This window comes from Nelusetta ayraudi, unplaced genomic scaffold (genome assembly GCF_046127955.1).
Source record: "Nelusetta ayraudi isolate G7.1 ecotype Tasmania unplaced genomic scaffold, CSIRO-AGI_Nayr_v1 ptg000007l, whole genome shotgun sequence".
In the NCBI taxonomy this organism is placed as follows: Eukaryota; Metazoa; Chordata; class Actinopteri; order Tetraodontiformes; family Monacanthidae; genus Nelusetta; species Nelusetta ayraudi.
This window is the reverse complement of record NW_027466057.1, coordinates 1,884,518-1,906,992: the sequence shown is the minus strand read 5'-3', so window position 1 is coordinate 1,906,992 and position 22,475 is coordinate 1,884,518. Positions and strand designations below refer to the sequence as shown.

Below are 22,475 nucleotides of genomic sequence, written 5' to 3'. Positions count from 1 at the left end.
ATCCCTCCGTCCCTCCCGCCTGCCCACCTCCCTCCGCTGCCCCCGGGGGTGAACGACAGCAGCTCAAACACAAGACGGCGGGGAGACTTTTATCACCCCCAAAACAAGGCCTGCAAACATGTGCAGCTAGAATGGGGTCTTTTTTGTTACAAGGCTGCTCTGGCCCTCCATCAAAGGGAAATCATATCAATAAATCCACTTCGGAATGGGAGGCTGAACAGTGTTTCTTTTCTTTCTTTTTTTTCCCTCCTTCCTCGCCTGATGGACTGATCTACAGAGAGCCGAGCGAGAGGAGAGTGCCCTCTAATGATAAGGCTGGCTGGAGAGGAGCGTGTGCGCGCGCTCCATGCGGGCGTCGTTGAAGCTGATTAGTTGATTGCGTGATGAGGGTCTCCTCGGAGCCGTCTTTAATTTGCTCAAGCAGAAAAGAAAAGTAATTAATCTTAAAAGGCCTCTCGAGGCCTTCAAAAGCACGGCGAGAGCGGGAGGCAACAAAAACGCCGAGCCTTATTGTGAAAATTCATTTCTTCATTAAAGTGGCCGATTGTTTGAGAGGCTTAAATCTGGATTTTCTCCTACAAAATATCAGGGCAATTAATATATAAAAAAAAAAATTCACCATCAGAAGCCACTTTTGGCTTCAAATAACAGAGTTTTGATTGTTATGTTAATAAGAAAAGAATGTTTTATATGTTCCCAGCGGTTGGTGATTTGTCGATTAAAAACATGTTTTGTCGGGCTGCTGAAAAAGGAAAAGAGGCCTGGGATTCACCGGAACTTGAATAATAAAGGAGGCATTTTTTTGTTGTATTCAAAAATCGAAATAGCGCAGAAGGAAAAAAAAAATGCAAGGAATGAAAGGGCACGCAAGAAAAACCGTCGGTGGAGCGCGATGGCGTGGTTAAGACGGAGGAAATGAAAAATAAGTAGCGGATGGTGGGCAAAGGTTAGGAGGAGGATGACGAGAGAGATAAGAGGAAAAGGATGCAGGGACGGAATGAGACCAGGGACGAGGACGGGGCGAACGATGTCCACCGACCCGCTGAGGTTTCATTACACTCGCGACGCGATAACGGCAGCTGGACATCAACCGTGAAATCTAGAGCGCTCCGTTATCCCTCAGCTTCCCGTTTACCGCTGTATCGCTTTACCCTAACAGTAACCCGCCTCTTCAGATTACACTCGCAGCACCTGAGCACCGACGGCAGCAACACAATGCTGATGACAACGCGCCGATAAGGAAAGCCGTGCAAGCACACGCGCAGTAACACACAGAGCAAAACCGGCGCTCGGCCACAAATGCGCGCGTGTGTGTGTGTGAAGTCGAGCCAGGCGACACAAAATGCAGCACTTGTTTGATTGAGTGTTCTGTGAATGATTGCGAGGCGCTGCACACTCTATTGCCGCGAGGGGCCGCTGATAAGGAAACGTCGGGTTAAAGCCCAAAACCACACCGAAAGCATCTGCGGCCATTAAAAGTCAGCGTGCGCGTTCCAACCAGGCGCGGCGTGGGCGCCTTTCAGAAGCGTGAAGCCGCGGCGCTCTGGAAAAATACGCAGCCGTTCTGTTTTTCACGCTTCAACCGTGTCCATCACAGCAGGTAGAATCACGGACAAACAGGAAGTCAGTGGTTGGAAAACACCCCGGTTGATTTTCATCATAATATACATTGCGCTGTATTTTGTTTTTATATGTGCTGTATTTTAATGTAAAACGTTAACGCATTGGCTTAAACGCTGTTCAGTTCGGCTGTCAAACAATAAAGCAGTCTTCACTTTAAATCGAAAGCTAGAATGATCTGGCCGAGATCACTGACATTCCCAGGTCGTCCGTTGCTATTCTGCACTTAGCGGAGGCGATGGCGGCCAACAGTGGCCCACACATTTTGTACTGAAATTAAACAACACCTAAAAGCCTGTAAAATAAAGAGAAACCACACAAAGCTTCTACTGTAGCAAGCATCATGTTAGCTAGCAAGCTACCTAGCAAATGCTAACTTAAGCCGTCATGCTAACGTTGCAAAATCATGTCAAAAAGCATTACTGATGTGTTGCCATTAAAAAAAACAGAAGAAGTCAATGACGTAAGCATCATTAGCTAGCTCGATATATCGCTAACGTGTTGCCATGAGATGCAAGACATAGCGCTGCATAAATTGAATCTGGTAAGCATGCAGCGTTACATTCCACTCTGCAAAGTCAAGGCTTCCAATCGGCGGATTCCTGGATCTGAGGTGTGCGTCTCAGGTGCCCTGAACTGGGAAGGGAAAGGCCGAGCGGCGCGAGGACTGGATTACACAAGTAGAGAGGAAGTGCCTCGGAGGAAGAGTATAAGCGAAGCCTCAGCGGCACTTAGTCTGCGGCCCTTGGAAGCATTACGGACTGGGGTCAGTAGTGAGAGAGAATGCGCTGTATGGGCTCAGTTGAGCTTTTGTCCAGCTCCAGATACAAATGATTCTTGTCTAAGTGGTCCACATGCAACAGGACAGATGATAATGGGTGAAGATTTAGGACAAGGATGATGAATCCAGTGATACATATGTTGCATGTCATGTGTTGGTGGATGAGTGACGGGTGTGATGTTGTCAGGACTTACCGAGCCAGACACAGCAGATGCAAGGTTTTGCAAAGTCTTGGAATTTTTTTTTATTTTTATTTTTTAATTTTGCACACCAACCGTGTAGGGAAGTGTCAATAGAACACAAGCAGATTATTGTGCCACAGTGGATTTCGTCACGAGTTTAGTTTGGCAAAAGGATCTTCAGACTCGAGGCAGAGCAAGAACAAATCTTCCACTTTCCAACCGGTTCAACACTTCCTGGCAGAGCAGCAAGCAAAAACCCGCACCACAGTTGGAGGCCTGCTGAACCAGGTCCAACTGCGTCCGGCGGGGAAAGATGGATATGGGACATTTTGAAGATGGATTCCCTGATGTAAAATGTCAGACTCGAAATCTCCGCGATCCGACTGGCTCCAATTGTGAAGTTGAGGGGAAAGAAAATGCAAGATGGGCACTGTCTGGACTGGAACTGGGCCACAATCAGAACAAATAAGCACTGCATTCACAGCTCTCGCTATCATGGACCCAGAAGTCGTGACTGGCCCCTAAGGCGCTTTTTATCGAAGTCGACTGTACGTCAAGCGCACAGGCAGCCCGCAGGCAAGGTGATCCGACTTTGGCCTCCGCATCATTCTTGTCTCCGAACAATTTCCATGAGCGAGAGCAAAAAGAGGCAAATGCATCGGCGCCTTTTCCTCTGCAATCAGTTGCCCAAATAGTGGGTTCGGTCCGACTGCGCTACAGACTGATGCCTGGAACTCGTATCAACTCATTCTGCTCCGCTTCAGACTTCAATACAGGCTGGTCTCACCCTCATTCACACGCACACCTTCTGTCTAGGAGAGTCCAGCGGGTGAGAATTACTTTGCACAGTTTGCATCGGCTGGCAGGCATGCCATTGAATATGCTTGTGTGTGTGTGTGTGTGCGTGTGTGTGTGTGTGTGTGTGTGTGACGGGATGAAATGGCTTTGACTTGCAGTCTCCAAACAGCAGATAAGGATCAGACGTGGGCCGGATAGCAGGAATTAGGAGCAAGGGATCCCATTGATCTCTAATGGACTGCTACAAACCGCCTGAGAGCCCATCAGTGTTGTCGAGGAAACGCGACTCCTCACGCACGCACGCACGCACGCACACACGCACGCTTTCATCACGCACAAAACAAGCAAGACAGACACTTGCATTATAGATGCAAGAAACACGTCGTCATTATGTTACAAGGCAAAAAGAAAAATTAATTACAGGCCGTAATTACCAGTGTTGACGAGTAATCCACAACTGTAATTAAACTACTTTTTTAGGAACAGAGTAATGCGACGGGATTACTCTGGGAAAACTGGTAACTATATCATGATTACTTCATCAAGTCACGATTCCATGACTTTTTCTCAAATATTTCTCAAGCTAAAAATGTCTTATTATCCACAAAATGTCTGAAATGTAGAAAAACGACAGAAAACAACGATGTCGCAGATTGACGTTGCATCCGTGCATGATGAAAGAATATCGCGGCTCGTTGTACGTTGTGTGCAGGAAACAAGAAGTTCTCAGCTGTTACTTTATCTTTTTTGAACTAAAGTAATTAGTAATTGATTACGTATGAAACAAAGTAGTTAAAGCGGTAATTAGATTACTTTTTAAAGGAGTAATCAGTAGTTGGATTACTTTTATGGAGCAATCCCAACAGTTAATTACAGAGGGTTAGGGCCTGATACGTACGTACGAGTGTGGGGCGAAGGTTACGCACGCTTGCGTCAGGGCGTGTGCATGGTTGTGCTTTCAGGTTGCGGAAAAGACAGAAAAGGAGCAGAGAGTGAGAGAGAGAGAGAGAGAGAGAGAGAGAGAGAGAGAGAGAGAGAGAGAGAGAGAGTGAGACGGCAGGTGCTTCAGGGATGAACGCTGAAGACAAAAAACCCGGAAGCAGGTTTGACGACGAGGGACAAAGCCAGCAAATGATCCTTTTCAAACACACGCACACACACACACACACACACACACACACACACACACACACACACACACACACACACACACACATGCATACGTGCGTGCCGGGGGTAAAGAGACGGTGAAAGACGGCCACCCGGACGTCTTGATATTATTGTGTCTGCTGTCTTTCATCGCGGCAGGAATAAATACAGCCCCTGCTGGCCTTCCCCCTTCTTTTCTGGCCTGCCGAGCGCGCGTCCATCGCCCTCTGACGAATGACACCCAGGATCCTCGGTGCCGCCCGCTTCTCCCGCAGCACAATGTCAGCGATTCATCGTCCTCGGCGTCTGGAGGCCCCGGGGCTCCGGCGTCGCGCTTCAATGGGACTCCATAAAAAAAAAAAAAAAAAAAAAAGAATCTGCCGCGCAGCAATTAAAAAATTGTCGGCGAGGCTATTGGCAGGAATGTCACAGTGTTATAGTTGGGTTAATGATCAGCGGTACCATCTTAAAAAGATATCCGCCGTAATGTGAGGACGCCGTGACGAAAAGTGTCTGGGAAGTTTCAAAGGACGTAAAGGATGTTTTTTCCCTTTTTTTTTTTTTTTTTTTGCTTTGTCTGGTTATCGCACAGAGTTAAAGTTAAATTGTGTGTGTGTGTGTGTGTGTGTGTGTGTGTGTGTGTGTGAGGGGGAGGGGGGGAATGAGTTAAAATATTTAAATCCCTTCTCTTGACCTGAGTTATGAGTCATGCACATATTTTAACCATTGGAACTACAAATTATAATGTGTAAAAGAGCGTAATGTAATAAAAAAAAGTGCTCTGGCTCAGCAGGATGGACGGTCACCACCACAACCACCGTTAAATCTCCCGCAGCCGCTGGTCGGCCAAAAAAATGTGGACTTTTCTTTTTAGTCCACTGAACCTTTTGCTGTTTGGTTTTCTTAGCTTTGTAAAAAAAAAAAAAAAAGATTTAAGCAATTCCTTTTTGTCAGGGTGTAAAAATTATCCTGGCACTCTGATACCTTTCCCTACCAACTGCTTGCTATTTTAGCGCCTTTAGGAAGTGAAAAGCGTCTTTACAGTTTTGGACACATTCCGAAAATGACGGCGTTTCCCACTCGAGGCTCGTAAAAAACAGTTTGGGTTTTTCAGAAAAAAAGAAGAAAAAAAGGTTCTACTTGACGATTGGTCAACTCTTCAACTTCCTCCGCTACCCTCTCAAAATGCACAGGGTTCCGCGTTCACACCAGAGTTGAAACAAAAGACATTTGGCCTGCGCCGAAACCGGCCCGCCGGCTCCCCCTGTGCCAGCCGTGTGCATTACGTCATCGGCGCTCTAATGGCTGCTGGAAAGAAAAAACATTGGCGGGGTCAGAGCATTAAAACGATTGGAGTGGATTCCCAGCTGAGATCCTAAGTGCTACTTTTCCAGTCCGACTCCGCTTTTCTTTCAAATCACTTCCTCCCTCTTAAATTACATTGGCATGACATTGTGATAACCCAACACCACAATAGGAAAGGCTAATTGTGAGTGTTTAAGCTCCTTTCTGTAATTAGCCAACTTGGACTTTCTTACATTTCATTCTCTGAAGTTTTCCCCCGCCGGCGCAAGGCGGCAGCGGCTGAACTCAGATGAACCTCAGATGATGTTCACATGTGACTCACGGGCTGGCGTCCCGACGGCACCGAGAGCGACTCCACTCCCGGGTTGAAATTATCTCCGATGGAGAAGGCCAAAGATAATTGCAGCTCAATGCAACCTGGGACCCGAGGCTTGGGCTCATTCAAAAAACATTCATTCATGCGAAATTCATGAAAAGATTAAAAAACAAAACCAGACTGCAAAATTGTTTTGCCATGCAAAACTTTGCCGACTGCTTCGCCTCTCTTGCAATGCTTCTTCTCGTAGCGTACTCGCACTTTTATCAATTTTTCATCTTTTGAAGCGTCCCATATTTTACCGTGCCGCTATCTATTTTCCGTCAAACCGTATCCTGCTCTCAAGGTCGGCCGTTGTCTTAATTCTTCCTACCAGCACTGCAGCAGATTCATATTCCCCGAATACCTTGCATGGCCTGACGTTTGCTACTTTTACTCAAGCAGTTTATTTTTTTTTTTTAAATTCTCATCATCGGCATCAGTCGAGATGCAGGCCGGGAACATTTTCCCCACTGGAGACGATTAAACCAGTCATGTCGTTATCACCCTGAAATGTACTTAAAGCAAAGCCGCTATTTAAATTTTTTTTTTCTATACACTATGCTTTCCACTTAACCATGAAATAACTGGGAGCCACCTGGAGCGACAGCTCTGACCACTCTCCATCCATCTGCCCGCTAAGCTGTGATCCGCTCGCCTCTTCGCTCCTCCTTTCCACCCTCACATTCTTCCCGCCGCTCTCGTTCCCGCTGTGATCGCCGGCTTAATCGAACGCGGCAGTTGTCTCCTTTTAATTTAAGAGCTCGCTAATGTCATTAATAATGTATGGATATTCTAATTAGAATCTGCCCCAGTCACTTTGCAGTGTAAACACTATTGATCATCTGTTAATTAAGTTTTTAAATATCATTGACGGGCAGCGCGAGAAACTGAGGCAAATATGAACTATTTTTTTTCCATCAGGCCTCCGCCGCTCAATGCTCCACATACTGCGCTAATTAAAAAAACTCTGCCGATCTATTCTCCCGCTTCAGTGCAGCCTGGCGGCGCTGCTCTCGCTGCGTGTCACTAAAACACGCAGAGATATGAATAAACAAAGATTAAGGCAAGGGCAGCGCGTTGAAACTGAAGCGCGCACGCGCGTGTGTGTGTGTGTGTGTGTGTGTGTGTGTGGCTGCGGTTGGTTCCTTCACCGGAGCGTGCACGCCCTTCGTGCAGCGCCCAGGAGTGAAAAAACGGATGTGGGCAAATTTCCACACTTAGCCGGGAGACATATGAAGCCTTTAAGACGAGCCTGCTGCAGAACACCAACAGCTGGTCGCCCTGCACCGACGGATTAGCCGCACAAACCTCTGCAAGGCGCCCGTCAACTGCTGTGACGCACACGGAATCAGCGAAAGACAAAAACCATCATGCCGTCATGAATGCGCGCGTGCACATACACAGACACGTGGCTGGAGTGTTGGAAATTAGCCATTGATGCAAATACGCGCAGACGTAAACATGCTAAGTGCTAAGTGTAGAGCAGCAAACAGCTCAGGGCAAACAGGCTTCGGTGGGATTGGCGGGCAGAGCTGCTGCATACCAAGCAGGCAGGTACAGATGGCAACCTCTGGGCTAAACACACCCCAAGGGCCTCGATCTGTGTGTGTGTGTGTGGGTGTGTGTGGATGTGTGGGTGTGTGTGTGTGTGTGTGCGTGCGCCGCTAAAATGAGGTGCAGCAGCATGTGGTGGATGAAATGAGAAGAAAAGGTCAAGTGGTTGTCCAACTGCTAACCGCCGCTCCCGCCTCCACGTCCCCTTTATTCCAAGCGTTCCTGTCCTTGGCCTGTGCAAAGTTCTCCTGTCACCGTCATTGGCAAGAATTGTTGCAATTTTTCAAATGAAGGAAAATGAAGAAATGTCACACGGGCCACTCGGCGTCAGCAAAATGAACCTCGCACGGCAATTGGGTCGTGAATGACCTCCCAGAAAAAGAATTTTCTTAAAGCGTTCGTCGCAAGGCTGTGAGAAGAACTTCCTGCCAGTGTGCAGCCAATCAACAATAGCTTCTGGTATAGCATCCTCTCTTCAGCATAAAGGCCTTTTTTAGTCATTCTAAAGTTCCACTTTAAACGCAGCCGTCCACGAAGCCACGTTCTAAGACACGCTTTGTCTAAGACTTTTCCTTTTACACCAAAACATCTCCCTCAAACACGAGACAATGTGTTTCAGCTTACTTCCCCAACTCACTAACGAGCTGGGGGGGGTGGGGGGGGGTTGCCGTTTGAACAAACCCCAAACATAAAAAGATGCCACAGAGGAATTGCGGGGAAAACGTCCTCTCCCTGGAAAATGTGCCGCCGGCCTGTGAGTTACGACAACTCTTTTCAAGTTGTAAATCCGACTTTGGATGACACTCGAGTCGCAGCGAAAACACCGTGCAGCTTTGATCGGGACCCAATTCAAGCACTCCTCCAGTGAACTCGGTACGAAGTTACATATTACCGAATAGTCCTTCAATTCCCTGAGATTGTGTCATCTTCAGATGAGTGTCCTGTTATTTTTGTCTTAACGGCAGGCAGAACGGCCCTCCACCCTGAATGGACCTCTTCAGAACGTCCTCAAGAGAACCCAGCCAATGTCTGAAATGAGGCAGGGGATTTTGTTGTGTGTGTGTGTGTCAAAACAATTACAACCCGTACAACTCGCGCCGTGTGATCTCACGGTGTGATGAAAAAGGGCACATCACAGCGAAGGGGTGGAGGACACCCTGAACCAGCATCACCCACTTGTGTTATTTAAAGGGGAAAAATATGCGAAATAGCGGCAGTTCCGACTTGATCCAGTGCTTTAATTAATAAAATGTAAGAAGCGCGTCTCTCTTAAAGTTGTTTTTTCTCCAGAGTAGTGTCTTAAAAATAATAAGTTATTCTTAACAGACATTAGAATTGCCATATAACTTAAACTCACTACCTAATCAGATTGGAAAAGACAGAAGCTGCTGAAGAAAATGGGAAACAGCTGATTATCCGTAGCTGTGAATATTTAGGTCCCATATGGTGCCATTTTCAGATTGTTAGTCTTCCTCCTGGACTCGAGTGGAGCTGCCTCACAATTAATTATCGTTAAAAAGACACAGACACCCTGGCATATTTAGCCCTCTGTTTACAGCCATCTGCTAAAACCCTCATGTTTAGCATCCCGCTGAAAGTCACACTTTAACTTCCGGACGTTTGGAAGGAGCTTCTGGATCTAAACCCGGGCAGAAGGAACGTCGCCCTGTGTGACATCACAAAGAGCCTGTTTTAGCATGTTGTTTAGGAACATGCACAATGCGGCCAAAGTGACCTCCACATTAGAAGTTACGTCATTTTTACAAAATAATGCACAGCAACTCAGGAAGGGAACTGACAACCTTAACAGTGAAATATGAAATGAAATTTGACGATTTGTGATTTTCTACTCGAGAGGAGCCACAGTGAAGACAGGCTTACAGGCATCATAACCCAGGAGCTCCACCCATCTACCTGTGAACAACCTCATGAATAATCCAGGAAGCAGGAAACCTCAATTGGGGGAAAAAAGAAAATAAAAAAACCCGACATGAGCTAAGTGAGACACGTTTCCTCCAGGGCTTCCATCACAGAGCCGCCAGTTAAGAAGTTCTTAGTTGCCAGGGAGACGGGGAGCTGCCGTCGCCGCCGCCGCCGGTAAACGTTTGATCCTCGACGGCTTCCTGCAGCGCGGCGGCTGCTCGCGAGGCCCCGTCTCGGTTATTTCCACGGAGGTGGATCTTCATTAGAGGTCTCATGCGTTCTGCTGCGCCGCGCGGCACAAATGACCTCCTTCTCATCCGACGACTCGCACTTCAGGCGGCGGCGTCGAAGGCAGAGAAAGAGAAACGAGTCTTAATGGAACGGGCCGAGTCCTCCGTTTTTTTTTCCCAAGGCCGGAGTCTTCAGAGCGCAGAGCACCGCGTTTCTCTGTAGCATTTTTATTTTCCTTTTAAAAAAAAAAAGAAAGAGAAAGGGGAGAACTGTGACGGGACCGAGCGCCGTCTGGGACAGAACCGCATTGTTCGGCACTCGATGCGTCACGCCCGCTTTGTATAACAAGTCAGTTTAAATATCGCCGATTATTCCGTCAGCCAGGCTGCGGCCTTGGGGGGGCGCTGCCGCAGACATCAAAAAGGGGCTCGGAACAAGGAGGCCGTCTGTCGAATGCTTATTGGAGGACCACACAGACTCTTCAGCTCAGTGCCAATTCTTCGCAGCAAAAAGAAATCTTCAGTAGCTGCAGCTCACATGTGCAAATATCAACCAGCAAGTCAAATATCTTGAAACTTTCTTTTGCGTTTTTATTTTTATTTTTTTTTAACTCAACTCGCACGCACGCTGCACGGGCTACATGCAGTGCGATGGCTCGGGAGCGTCCTCGTCCCTCCGCTGTTGTTTGCTGGCGGTGAATCACGGCCCGCGTGTTGGTCTTCAATATTTCATTGCGAAACTTTTCTGAGTTGAATTATTCAGCGGCACGGTGGAGGATTCCCATGGCGACCTGCTACACTTTTAAACGGCGGGGGGGAGCGGAGCATATGGAGAGAACGCCGCGGCCTGTTATCAATGCCGCCGCTCTTATAAGAGGGAGGCCACCGGGGCTGCAATTATCATTAATTGAAGGCTGTTTGCCTCACGCGCGTTGGAATAATCAACGGGAAATAGAGAGCAGATTAAAAAGCAGCGCGGCGCGGCTCTAATGGTTTTTCATAACTTCCTGACTTACAGGAAACTTTATGCGTTTCCTCCCTCCGCTCGTCGGAGGCCGACGGTCGGCGCGAGTGCGCTCGGGTTGACAAATCACAGGCGGTAAATAATGAAATAACAACTGGCCAGGGGCCTCCTGCAACAGTGCAAGGCTGTTAATATTATTAATCCCTCAACTGAAATAAGTCAGTGTGTCTCGTTATTGCAGCTTATTACGATCCTCTGCGGTGCTTCTGCACTAATGGGAGCGTCAGCTGCGGGTCGACAGACTGGAACTTTGGCCTCTCCCCCAGTCTGATGTCTCAGTTTGTCTGACAAGCGGATCAATATGGACAGAAGGGGGAGGGTTCGGGGGAGGGTGGCACTGGCATTTGTGGAGTGACTGACGAGGCCGCAGAGTTTTCTCATGACGGCCGGTTGGAGTCTGGCTGCGAGTGTCTTATTGATCGGTGATGTCATTTAACCAGGGCAGTCTTTCCCAGCGGGCCTTGTTCCATTTGTTTTATATGTTTGCACTGATGCCGAGTTCAACAGGGAGACGGACAGCAGCTCGACACGTGGCTTCTGTTCAGCCGCTGAGGTTTTATAAACGCTGCGGCTGTTTTCTTTCTCTGTCCGCCGTCATCACGATTACATTGTTGTCGTTAGTATCGCAGTTGTTTGCATCGTTGCTTTGGTTGTTGTTGCTCTTCTTGTTGTTATTATCACGGTTACTAATGTAGTAAATAAATAGTTCTCATATATTTTAGACAAATATAAAAAGGGTGAGTTTGTGCGTTCATGTGCAGGTGCAAAGGAAAAAAACGTTTCCCTAATTTCTCTTCACCGGAGTGAATAAATCGCAGGCGTCAGTGTGATTTTTCACATTTCCTTCCACGCTACCACCTTAAAGAACAATGTTGCCAGTGTGAGGCTCGGCTACTCTTCCTCTGTATTCTTTCAAGCCGTTTTGATCCTGACAGAGTACATTTTTAAATCTGAAACAACTGTGTTAAACACACATGATTGCTAGAATCTTAATTTACAGATTCCATCATTACGCCCTGTGCTGAAGCTGCCAGATGAAAGGAGGGTTAAGAAAATCCCTCGAGGAAATTCTCTGAAATTAATAAATGAATAAATGATGAGGTCCCTCATTCCGAGTGCCGTTAGTATTCTGAATTTTACAAAGTGATTGAAAACTTTGTTCAACTAAATTACAAACTCCTCCCCTCGTACTCTTAGTGTTTTCTTGATGGTCTACTTTCATGTGTCAACGTTCTGCTGAGGCAAAAAGACAAACGTTCCTCCGCTATATCCTGCCATCGATAGTTTCGGACTTGCAAAAATAATTCCGCTCCAACCCTGTTGTTCTCTTGCCCGCCAGTTGGGGGGGCTGTGGTGGCGATAATAAGATGCCCTCAAACACCCAACCCTCCCCCGCCAACCACCAGCCTCGATGCCTGTGAGAACACACAGGGAAAGCTGATCAGGCTGTTCTGTGGAAACTGCACACTCACATCTGCCCACTGAATCTTTGTTTTCGCTCGCTCTCCTTCTTCTTCTTCTACTACTACTACTTCTTCCCGCATCACAAACAAGAGTTGTGCCTCCGTCAGGTCCGAGAGGCGTGCAGGTTTGGAAAAGTTGCAGCGGTGGCAGCTTCAGCCGTACACGCTCCCGTTTGTGCGCACGCATGTTTTTTGTTTTGTTTTTTTCCTGTGCGTGTCGACTCACACAGGATTTTTATCATCTTCTTTTTGTGTGTGTGTGTGTGTGTGTTTGTGTGTGGCGGTGGCTGGAGGCGGGGCCAGGTTGACATACTGCTGACTTTGCCTGGGAAAGAGGGTGGCGTGCCGTGTTTGTGGACTCAGACAAGCGTGGGGCCGACCCGCCGTGACAGGAGACATCATAAGCAGAAAAAACAAGCAGATTAGGAGTCCGCCCCTCCCCACCCCCCCGTGCCATAACCCCCGCCTCACCCGGCGCACAAATGGATCTTTGCTTTGCTTTTTCCTTCACTGAGGGACTTTTGCCGCCACCAAGGCCGAGGTTGAAGCCAACAAACAGCGCGAGATTGAAAACAGTCTGAAGGCGCATTGTCAGGGACAACACGACTTTACAAATGTATTATGTTAATGCCGTAAAAATAAAAAAGAGGCAATTTTGTAGCGAAATCACTCTTACACGGTGGAGGAAAATCACTTTGACCTGACTTTAAAAAGCAACAACAGGCGAGAACGACTGTTTGAAAAAATAATACCAAGAGAAGGTTTGATTGTACCTGCTAATCGTCACCCTGTGACCTCACAGGAACTTTTCCTCATTTCTCTGGCAGCAGCCACTGCTTTCAAAATCTTGCGTCCTCGCTTTTGGACCTTGACGTCTTTTGCAGCTTGAGTCTCCGGCAGCTGCCTTCGGCTTTCATCGCAGCAACGTTTGCTGGTAATGGAATTCCGAGAGCGGCAGAAAAAGCTTCCGACGTGAACTCGTCAAGATGGATGAGTCTGATTTTCAGACCTGAACTTCAAACTGCGCTGGGAGGTTCGGTGCCGTGAAGCTTGCGTTAACAAGATAAAAGCGCAAAGGATGATAATAAAGTCATTACCTTGAAAGTGTTTCCAACACTTTAATCAAATAAATAAACCGCAGGCAAGGACACCAACAACAAGTGTTTTGACTGGTCTGGACAAAGCGCACAAAGGAAACGTGCTTGGAGAGGAAAGAACTTCAGTTCTTCTCTTTCGTTGAACTTCGCTTCATCACAAGCGCAGCTTCACCTGCAGCGTCTTCCTCCAACAGATGGTTTGCAAGATAACGCAAACGCATTCGTCCCCACAACGTCGGACGTGCTGCTCCGTGCATTTTGGGGCCGAATTCCGCATTTCTCCCACTTGCGAGAATCACACTGATCCTCTTTGTAGCGCAGACCATGGGAAAGATCCCAGCGGTCGCACGCACAATCCCGTATTATTTCCCGTTCCGACCAGACGTGACCGTGTCATTCCATTTCCGATAGGATTTACATTCCGGGGATAAATGGCCGCGTCAGATGCAATCTGCCCGACTGCGTGTGAATGATTGGCTGCCATTCATTGTCAAAGTTGCTTCGTTTTCCGTCACTCCGGTTTTGTTTGTAACAATTAAAAATGGCGAAAAGCATAAGAGTTTTTTTTTTTAAACAGATAAATGATGTACATGATGTGTCAGGGTGACATGTTGCCTCATGGAGCCTATTACTACACAAATTGCTTAATTTGATGTTCCAATCTCTTGATTTGAAGGTTCCGTATGATGCAAGATTCACCAGGGGGCCAAGATAAAAACCACAGATGTGGAAACGGGGGATTATACGGGACCTTTAAAATGTTGCGCTTCAGATATTCTCAACAAGCAAATGATATTTTAAGAGCTGCTTTGCCTTTCAATTTTTTTTTTTATGCTGCCAGTACTGACTAAGAATCCCAGATAGCCACCAGCAAGACGTGTCACCCGTCTTGGCTCAACCTCGTCCTCAGGAACAGTATCTGAGGAACCATCTCAGCAGGCGGCCAATTTAGCAGCTGTTGAAGGTATTTTGATCATTTTTACATGCTGGGAATTTGGAACGGATATTAATAAAATGATCGGAAAGAACACACAATTCCACAGCATCCCCCCTCCCCCCCGACAGCGAATAATTCCTCCAGGTAGTTTTCTCAAGTTATTGAATCAAAAACAAACGGGTTGAATTATTTCCGGACAGCTGCACCTTCAAGTGTGATGTGTGGTCACTTCAAAATTACCTTGCAGTGTCCTTCGTCCTCGACGTTGTCGCCGCCGCCGCCGCCACCACCTCTACTGCCCGCTAACGACCTTTCTGTGTGACAGACAGACAGATGACACAGTTTTACCCCCTGCGTGCGGATGTCAAACGGATGATGAAAGAGAAGAAAGATGCTGCGAGGAGATGAGAAGCTGGGCAACATTTGACACGGCGGCGGTCGGAAAGCGAGGACAGAGACGGAGGAAAAGCCTGTCTAGTCGCTTTGAACCCGCCTGGATAACCTTTTCCAAGAACCTCCGTCAAGTTAACCGGCGGCTTGATAGTCCTCGAACCTGTCGCTCTTTATAAAAATAAAAAAAAAACCAAATACTTGTTTATCTTTTGAGGTCAACAGAAATATGAAAACGATGCAGCAGAAAGAAATAAAGCCAAGCTGAATGGTCAAAATGAAGTGTGTCAGTGAAATTCTGCTTCTTGCATTTGTCACTAAAGCAGAAAAAGGAAGCGTTGCTGGCAAAGTGAATTTGTTATGAACATTTTTGCATTTGAAGAAATTGTCAAGTGAAAAATAACCCATTCCTTTGTGATGTCACCAACGGCAGTTAGTGACGGTGGTAGGCCTCAGCCAGGGGTCTGAGCTCCTTCCACTAACAGGAAGCTAAAACACTGTCTTGTATTTTACCAGGAGGTTGCAAACACAGGGCTAATGGTGCATTTCCTATTTTATTTCCTGGATCTTTTATCTTTAATACAATTCATCATTTAATCATGTCAGTCTGCTTCACTGCAGTCCATTGTGAGAAATGAAGATGGGATCATGAATATATGACCTTCAAATTCAAAAGGAGAGGTTTAATTGAACAGCCATAATAACTTGCTTTTGTGGCTCAAACTCAAAATTCCATGCAGTGCTTTGACACAATTGTTTTTTTTTTCATCCACTTAGTTTCCGTACCAGGATACAGCTGTAAGGGGACTTCTTGTATGGCCGTCACTTTATCTAATATAAACTGAAAGGTGCCCTCTGTCTTAGATCGTACAATCAATATCAACATCTCACTTTCTGCTTTTCCATTTCCCAAGATCCCCCGGACCGTGATGGATGCGGGAGCGACTTAATCAGCAGTTTAAGGGAAAACACTGGCGGCCTCTCCGGCTGACAATGAAGGACAATGAAGACAGCCGCACCTCTCGCCGCGCGACTGGAGCCCAGCGTGAGCCCATATTTACATTTCAGTCGATAGCGCATTCACTCGGCAGTTTGAGTGACCTTGTAAAGTCACTAATCCCTGCTCCACAATGAATAAATACATAAACAATGAAATTTCATCCCCGTGCCGCCGCACACTCTGAGCAAAAAAGAAAAAAGAAAAAAAAAAAAAGCAATTTTTTTCACAAAGAGGAGGACTGAAAGGATGCGATTCGGACGCTGTGCTACTTTAAAGCGATTCCTCCCTCGTGTGGAATGAAGATTCCGCTGCTTACTGGCTCACGGCTGCTTTGATAGTGGAAGCAAACAGCAACGGAATCGATGCGTCTGTTACTGCATCAGCTTCAGTAAGCACTGTTTATACGACCTCTTATTGACCTGGGGCAAACAAAGGGAATAACCCGCCACGTCACATCCAGAAATCCGCTGGATTCGTTTCACACATTGGCGCTGGGAATGTGTGAAAAGCCTCTCATATATAGGGAACGTTTGGAAGAGGGAGGCCCATTCTCAATTGTTGCGCTGATACGAATGTTCGGGCAAACAAATCAGTTGAAATTTAAACTGCCTCCAGTTCTCTTCTTCGTTTTTCAAAAAAAAGCTCCACTGAAACATCCTCGACCGCAGCGTCCGTGCTGACCTCTTCAGCGCCGGCTAGCCTCACACTCGCTACCTGTACCTGGCCACCGCCGTTTTCTGCTATTTTCAATGCAGCTGGCTGATTTTGTCGGAGCTTACAGGCCGTGGATTGCTTCTGGAACACTTTGAGAGCGACAGAAAGAGCTTTGGCCCGGAGCTTTGCAAGACGGACGTGGCGGATTTCAGCGCCAAAATCTCAGCGTTCCAGCTGCCTTTGCGAGGCTACAACAAAAATGATTTCTTTAAGAAAAGCATCGCCGCAAAAGAAATCTGTCGGCTTTCTGTCTGGCATTTTTTTTCTTCTCCACTTCAGAATTAACCCGAGTTCTTTAGAATCCAGCACGCACCAGAGACTGAAATAAAACTGTCTGCAGCCCCGATGTTTCATTCGTAGATGAGTCCAACTCTCTTCACTGCCGCGATGATTTATACAGGGGTCTGCTGGAACAAATGAGGCTTTTTCTTTTTTTTTCTCCGCCGCATTGCAAAGACAAAGACAGACAGAGAGGAGAGCCATTTGCAATTTGGAGCATCAATAAAAATGCTAATAGCGGGAAACCGTTTCTCAGAGGCGACAATAGAAGCGTCGTGGTTGCGGCACCTTTAGACAGCTAGACGGATGGCCCAACCCAACTCCACGGCCCAGAATTCCTTATCTTTCAACGGTAAAAAAAAAAAAAAAAAAAAGGTCTATGGAAAAGAGACAAGATTTTTTTTTCCCCCGTCCTCTTTCAAAGGTTTCTTTTCAAAAGAGTTCCTGCGGCTGCCGCGACGCTGCCGCGTGCTCGCCGACAGCAGATGTTGGCGTGACCTCACGTGTCACTGCGTCCACGAGGCGAAGAGGCCAAGGCCCATCAGCCGACGGGAGAAACGTGCCCTTGATGAAAAAAATAAATAACCAAGTAAGAACTTTCAAAACAAACAGCACAACGGGCAACATGTTTACTGCAGCCTCTGTCTCGTGATGGGCACGTGCTGTTTGCCAAATCCCTCCGCTGAACGGGGATTTTACATTCAGCAGCATCGAGCACAGCAGGCTCGCGCAGGGCGTGACGCCCAACAAAGATCCCGCATTCCGTTCTTAATGGCGCCCGACCAGGAAAATTAGCATCAGCAGCTGTTAATCCCAACCAAAAACTCTGGATACTCGGGAGAAAATAGAAACGTACGTTACTGTATGACCCGTTTTACCAATTTTCTTTTTTTCAAATTTTTAAGACAAAAGCGTGCTGGGTTGGGAACATCATCCTCTTCCATACAAACTGGCTAATTGCTGCTAGCTCACCTGCTTCAGCAGAAAAATACAGTTACATTTTTGTTGAAGTGATTGTTTCGGGACAATTTGCACTTCAGCAGTCAATCACAAGTAAAAAGTACTATTGTACAGTTCAAAATTACATTTAGGATAGTGTTTGTCTGATCCCATATAATGCTGATTTTTTTTAAAAAAAAGCCTGAAATATTTATTAAGCATAATTTTAAGAACAAGTACTTCTACATGTGTGATACTCGAATTTTGAGTGGTTCCATTTGTGTGTCTATTTGCAGTCTCTGTTTTGCTTTGCTTACTTCACTGTTAATCGAACGCAGGTTTCGGGCCCAGAATGTTTGTCATTTGTGTCAGATGTACAGAGAAGCCTGCTGTTGGTTAACCTCGGTGGCTTTTGGGGCCCCGCCCACCTGGAAGTCAAGGCCGCCCAATCAGAGGCCTTCTTGATGGATCACCCATTGAACCTTCCATCCATCTGACACGTCCTCTGCCCTTCCTGCATCCGAACCCTCCGACCGCTGCCGCCGCTATTTTAAAAACTTGTTTAATTTGTCGCTAACACGCTGAAACTGTTTCTCCCTCAGTTTCTCCTCATGTCTGGAAGGCATCACCATCGAACGGGTTGGTGGTGCAAAGCACGCCCGCCGCCTGTGACAAAAGCGGAGCCTAATGACGGCGGTCAGACGATCCATCAGCCGGTGGTCCGTCCTTCCATCTGGCTGCGAGCGAGAGTCGGTGTGAGCGTCAACCTGTGGCGCCAGCGTCCAGGACCAACCGAGCCATTAGCGCACGCTGCTGCACTCGCTGCATCAGCTGCATGGGGGAGGCAGAGAGGGGGAGGGAGGGATGGAGGGAGGATGGGAGCCTGATATAGAGCAGCGGCATGGAGGACAGCGGGACCTTGAGGGAGATGCATTGAGAGGCCCGGCGAAGTCAATGAGAGTTTTTCTTTTCCCTGACTGGGTGTTTCCATGCTCGCTGATTCTCTCCCCAACGCCCTCGAGTGGAGTAAGTGCACAGGTAAGCGTCCAGCGTATTGGTGCAGACTGAGATGGAAGAAATTCTTGATCAACTCTGACATGGAGCCAGTGATTTTTGTGTGTGTGTGTGTGTGTGTGTGTGTGTGCTCATGAGCGTGCGCACGCTTCGGTGTGACTCCAACGCAAACAAAGGAGTTAAAGTGTGTGTGTGTGTGTGTGTGTGTGTGTGTGTGTGTGTGTGTGTACGCCCGGGCGATAGTTCTGCTCCACTTTATCCCGTTACTTCGAACCACCTGCTTGCACAGTTTGGTATTTATCTCCCATTATGAAATCGCGATGCACATCCTGCACGACACATCTGTGCTGTCCTCGTTATGCGGGATGTTTTCCAAGATCCCCCGCACACCTGGTGGCTGGCGATGTGCCCAAAAGTGGTTCAACTCGTTTTCCCCAAGACGAACAGATTACATTCCTTCCATTTCTTTTAGGTCCGTTTGATTTCTTGTAATTTTATATGCCCCGAATTTTGGTTTACTTGCAGTTTTGTATGTTCTGATTTTATTTTTTATAACTGCCCTATGAAGTGCAGTCTTTGAGTTTTCTTAAAAGTGCTATACAAATAAAATGTATTATCATTATTATTATATGATCAAGACTCTGCCAGACAAAGAAGCTGATCCCTCCCAATTTCCCTCTGTTGCCTTCACGGTAAAAGCATCAGCTGATCACCCCCACGCTGGCGTCATGTTTGAGAAGCACATGGTCAGGCTGAAGAAGCGAACTTGCAAGACCTCGCGGTCAGACGACGATCGCTACGGAAGTGTTTACTGATCGCGGCCTACGAGAGACAAAACAACCCTTCGCCTCTTAAAAACACCCGTCACAGGTGGAAAGATCTCCAGCCCGCTCACACTGCAGCTGTATGCATTCTTTGTACGTGTGTTTGTCTTTGTGTGTGAGTGTGTGTGCGGTGAGACAATGCCTGCGTCGTCTGCTGGCTGCCAGAGTGAACGATCGCTCGCTTTATAGGGATTTGATTGCAGCCCGGAATCCGGCCCGCATCCTCCTTCTGTCAGCTGCCAGCGAGCAGCCTGCCATCAAAACACGTAACTCCCCCTCACCCCTTCCAAAAAAAAAAAACACCCACCTCAGCTTTTCTTTCTTCCCTTGTTCAACTTCCCATGCTTCCTCGCTCCTAATTCCCCTCCCCGTTCTCGGCAAATGTATTTATTTGTACCCCCGCTCCGCTCCCTCTTTTCTCCGTATATGTGCTCTGATTTCCCTGGGAACTCAGCAGCAGCAGCAGCAATAGCAGGCGCTTTCCTTCTCTTCCAAAAAAGAAACACACACACACACACACACACACACGCGCACACGTGAACGTGCAAAGCACGTCTCAAGGGATTATTCCGCGTGGACTACCTGGGAACGTCGACGTCTGGATCTTGTAATTTAGATGTTTGTTTACTCTGCGCCTCCCCAGTCTCGCAGCATGTGGCAACAGAAAATTGATGAGACCAAATTAATTATGTGTGCCACTTCCCACAGGACGGGCAAAAACACTCGGGCTCATCACAAAATTTGTACGGAAGATTGGCAGTCCCCTCTGACCAGAGGCGGCGTTTTTTTTCCCCCGTTGCTTCTTCTTTGCGCACTGAGTGGATCTTTTCCAGCTGAAGCATGGAGACGGTTTGTTTTTATTTGTTTCTGCCTCTGCTTGAAATACTTTGCTCGCTCCAACCCTCCATTCGAGAGGGATTTTTGAATTTCTTCCCAGCAGCCTTTCCTGTTATCATAATAACTATTGTCTCAACCCTGCCGCGAAGACATCCAGTAATTGTGTGCGAATAGTTCCGTGAACTGAGGCACTCGACCCGGCATGACATCGTCAGCGCTCAGCAGAATTTTCTCGATGTAGATTTAATTTCCACTTGTTAGCGAAGACAATTCTCTTGTGTACGCCGTCATACAGCAGCGCATTCCGAACCAAAAGGTTACCGCAGTTTGTTCTAGCGGCGGCCGGGGCGTAACTGGATAAGGCTGAAGTGGTCTGAGTCAATAAAGCTAAAATGTATCCTTCATGAAAATAGAGTTAGACTTGCGTCACTGTGAAGTGATGCATTGTGTCCTAAACCCTCTTACTTAGAATTGAGGAGTTTGTTCTCTCTGAATTGATTGTTTTAAATTAATCAGTTTAATATCAATACCTCAACCCAAAGAAGGCATAAAGGCATAAAAATATTCTTTTAAATCACCACTTGTCCTGCAGTCAGGGCTGCAGGGGGCGTTAGAGGTTACCCCAGCCAACTCAGGGTGATGGCACTTGGCAGGGTCACAGCCTTGACAAGTCGTCAGCTCGTTGCAGGGCCAAGTGGTCCAAACACCTCTGAACGAGGAACGTTGTCAATTCGGATGATGTCCACGTCTTTTGCAATATCCTTTAAAATGCCCTTTGAAAAGGCTTAAAAAAAAAAAAGGCTTTGATAGACGTTTCATCCAGATCACATGCACAGTGCACTGTCCTCCCCTTCCCCCCTCCTCCCCCCACGATAAAAGTCCTCCCCTGTTTATAGAAAAGTCTGTTTCCAACACGTTGCTGCACGTGACACAGCTCTAAATACGGACCACAGACGGCACTTCCAGCATGTCCATGAAACCTACACCACCTCCATCAAGTTCAGCAACACACACACACACACACACACACACGCACACACAGTGGGCAGCCACCCTCCACTCCTACACAGCCAGGAATAGGCACACATGCCTTCTCCGCCGTCTCAACACCACATTGATGTACGAGTTAGCTGTGATGTGTGAGGTTAAGTACAAAGTCGGTTGATGCCGATGGCGTCTCGTGGTGGGTGGGCGGGTTGGAGTGGGGGAGGCGGGGTAAAGTAGGTAGAGAGGGGGGTGAGGTTAGGCGAGTGGGTGTCCTGAGTGATTCACCAGCAGCAGCAGCAGCAGCAGCAGCAGCAGCAGCAGCAGCAGCAGCAGCAGCAGCAGCCGCTGCTCTGAGGGCCTGCAGCTGCCGCGCTCGGCACCGGCTGAGCGATGCGATAGCCGCCCGTCTGCGTTGGACAACTTCAAAGCTATCGATTTTAGCCAAAGAGCGCTGTCAGAGTAGGTGTTCCACATACCTGGGCCGGGGCAGATGGTTTTATTTTTATGCAGTTAAAAAAAAAAAAAGCAAACATCACAACACGTGGTGGAACATCACAAAGAAGATCTCCTCCCCGGATCTCCTTCTTTAGACATTAGCGTCTTCCCTGCCTACCGCCTCTACCGGACCTTCCTGCCCCGCGTTCCCCCGCGCTTCCCCCGCCATTCAAGGCCTTCTTGTGTACGCTGCGATAAGGAATGGCGGGGTCGGGCTACAGAGAGTGGGCTGGCAGGATTGCTGTTTATGGATGTTTGAGCCCCAGTCTCTGTGAGAAGGTAATTTCACGCTCGGTAGCGCTGACTCCGATCCAGACGTCGTCTCTGTGATTAATTAGGCTTTAAAAAAAAATCTAAAAAAAATCCCCAAACAAACCAGGAGCCAGGTGAAGGTGTTAATTATCCCGCCATTATGCAGACAGAATCCAGTCACGGTCCTTGCCGCAGTGGTTAGCGAGCGGGCCGGCACAAAGGTTGACATTATGCCGTGTTTCACACGCCTGCGAACGTCGACATGGATATACATAAAAATGCACATCGCGCTCGGGGTAAATGAAATGTACGCTTTCCGGATT

General features: G+C 47.5%; 1 long non-coding RNA gene across 2 annotated transcripts in view; it reads right to left on the bottom strand.

Moving 5' to 3' along the window:
- LOC142883118 (uncharacterized) overlaps window positions 1–22,475 on the bottom strand; it is a 60,678-nt gene that overhangs the window by 4,838 nt on the left and 33,365 nt on the right. For both annotated transcript variants that reach the window (XR_012925991.1, XR_012925992.1), the window contains one exon: window positions 14,662–14,735. This is a non-coding gene — a long non-coding RNA (uncharacterized LOC142883118). The remainder of the gene's footprint in view (window positions 1–14,661; window positions 14,736–22,475) is intronic.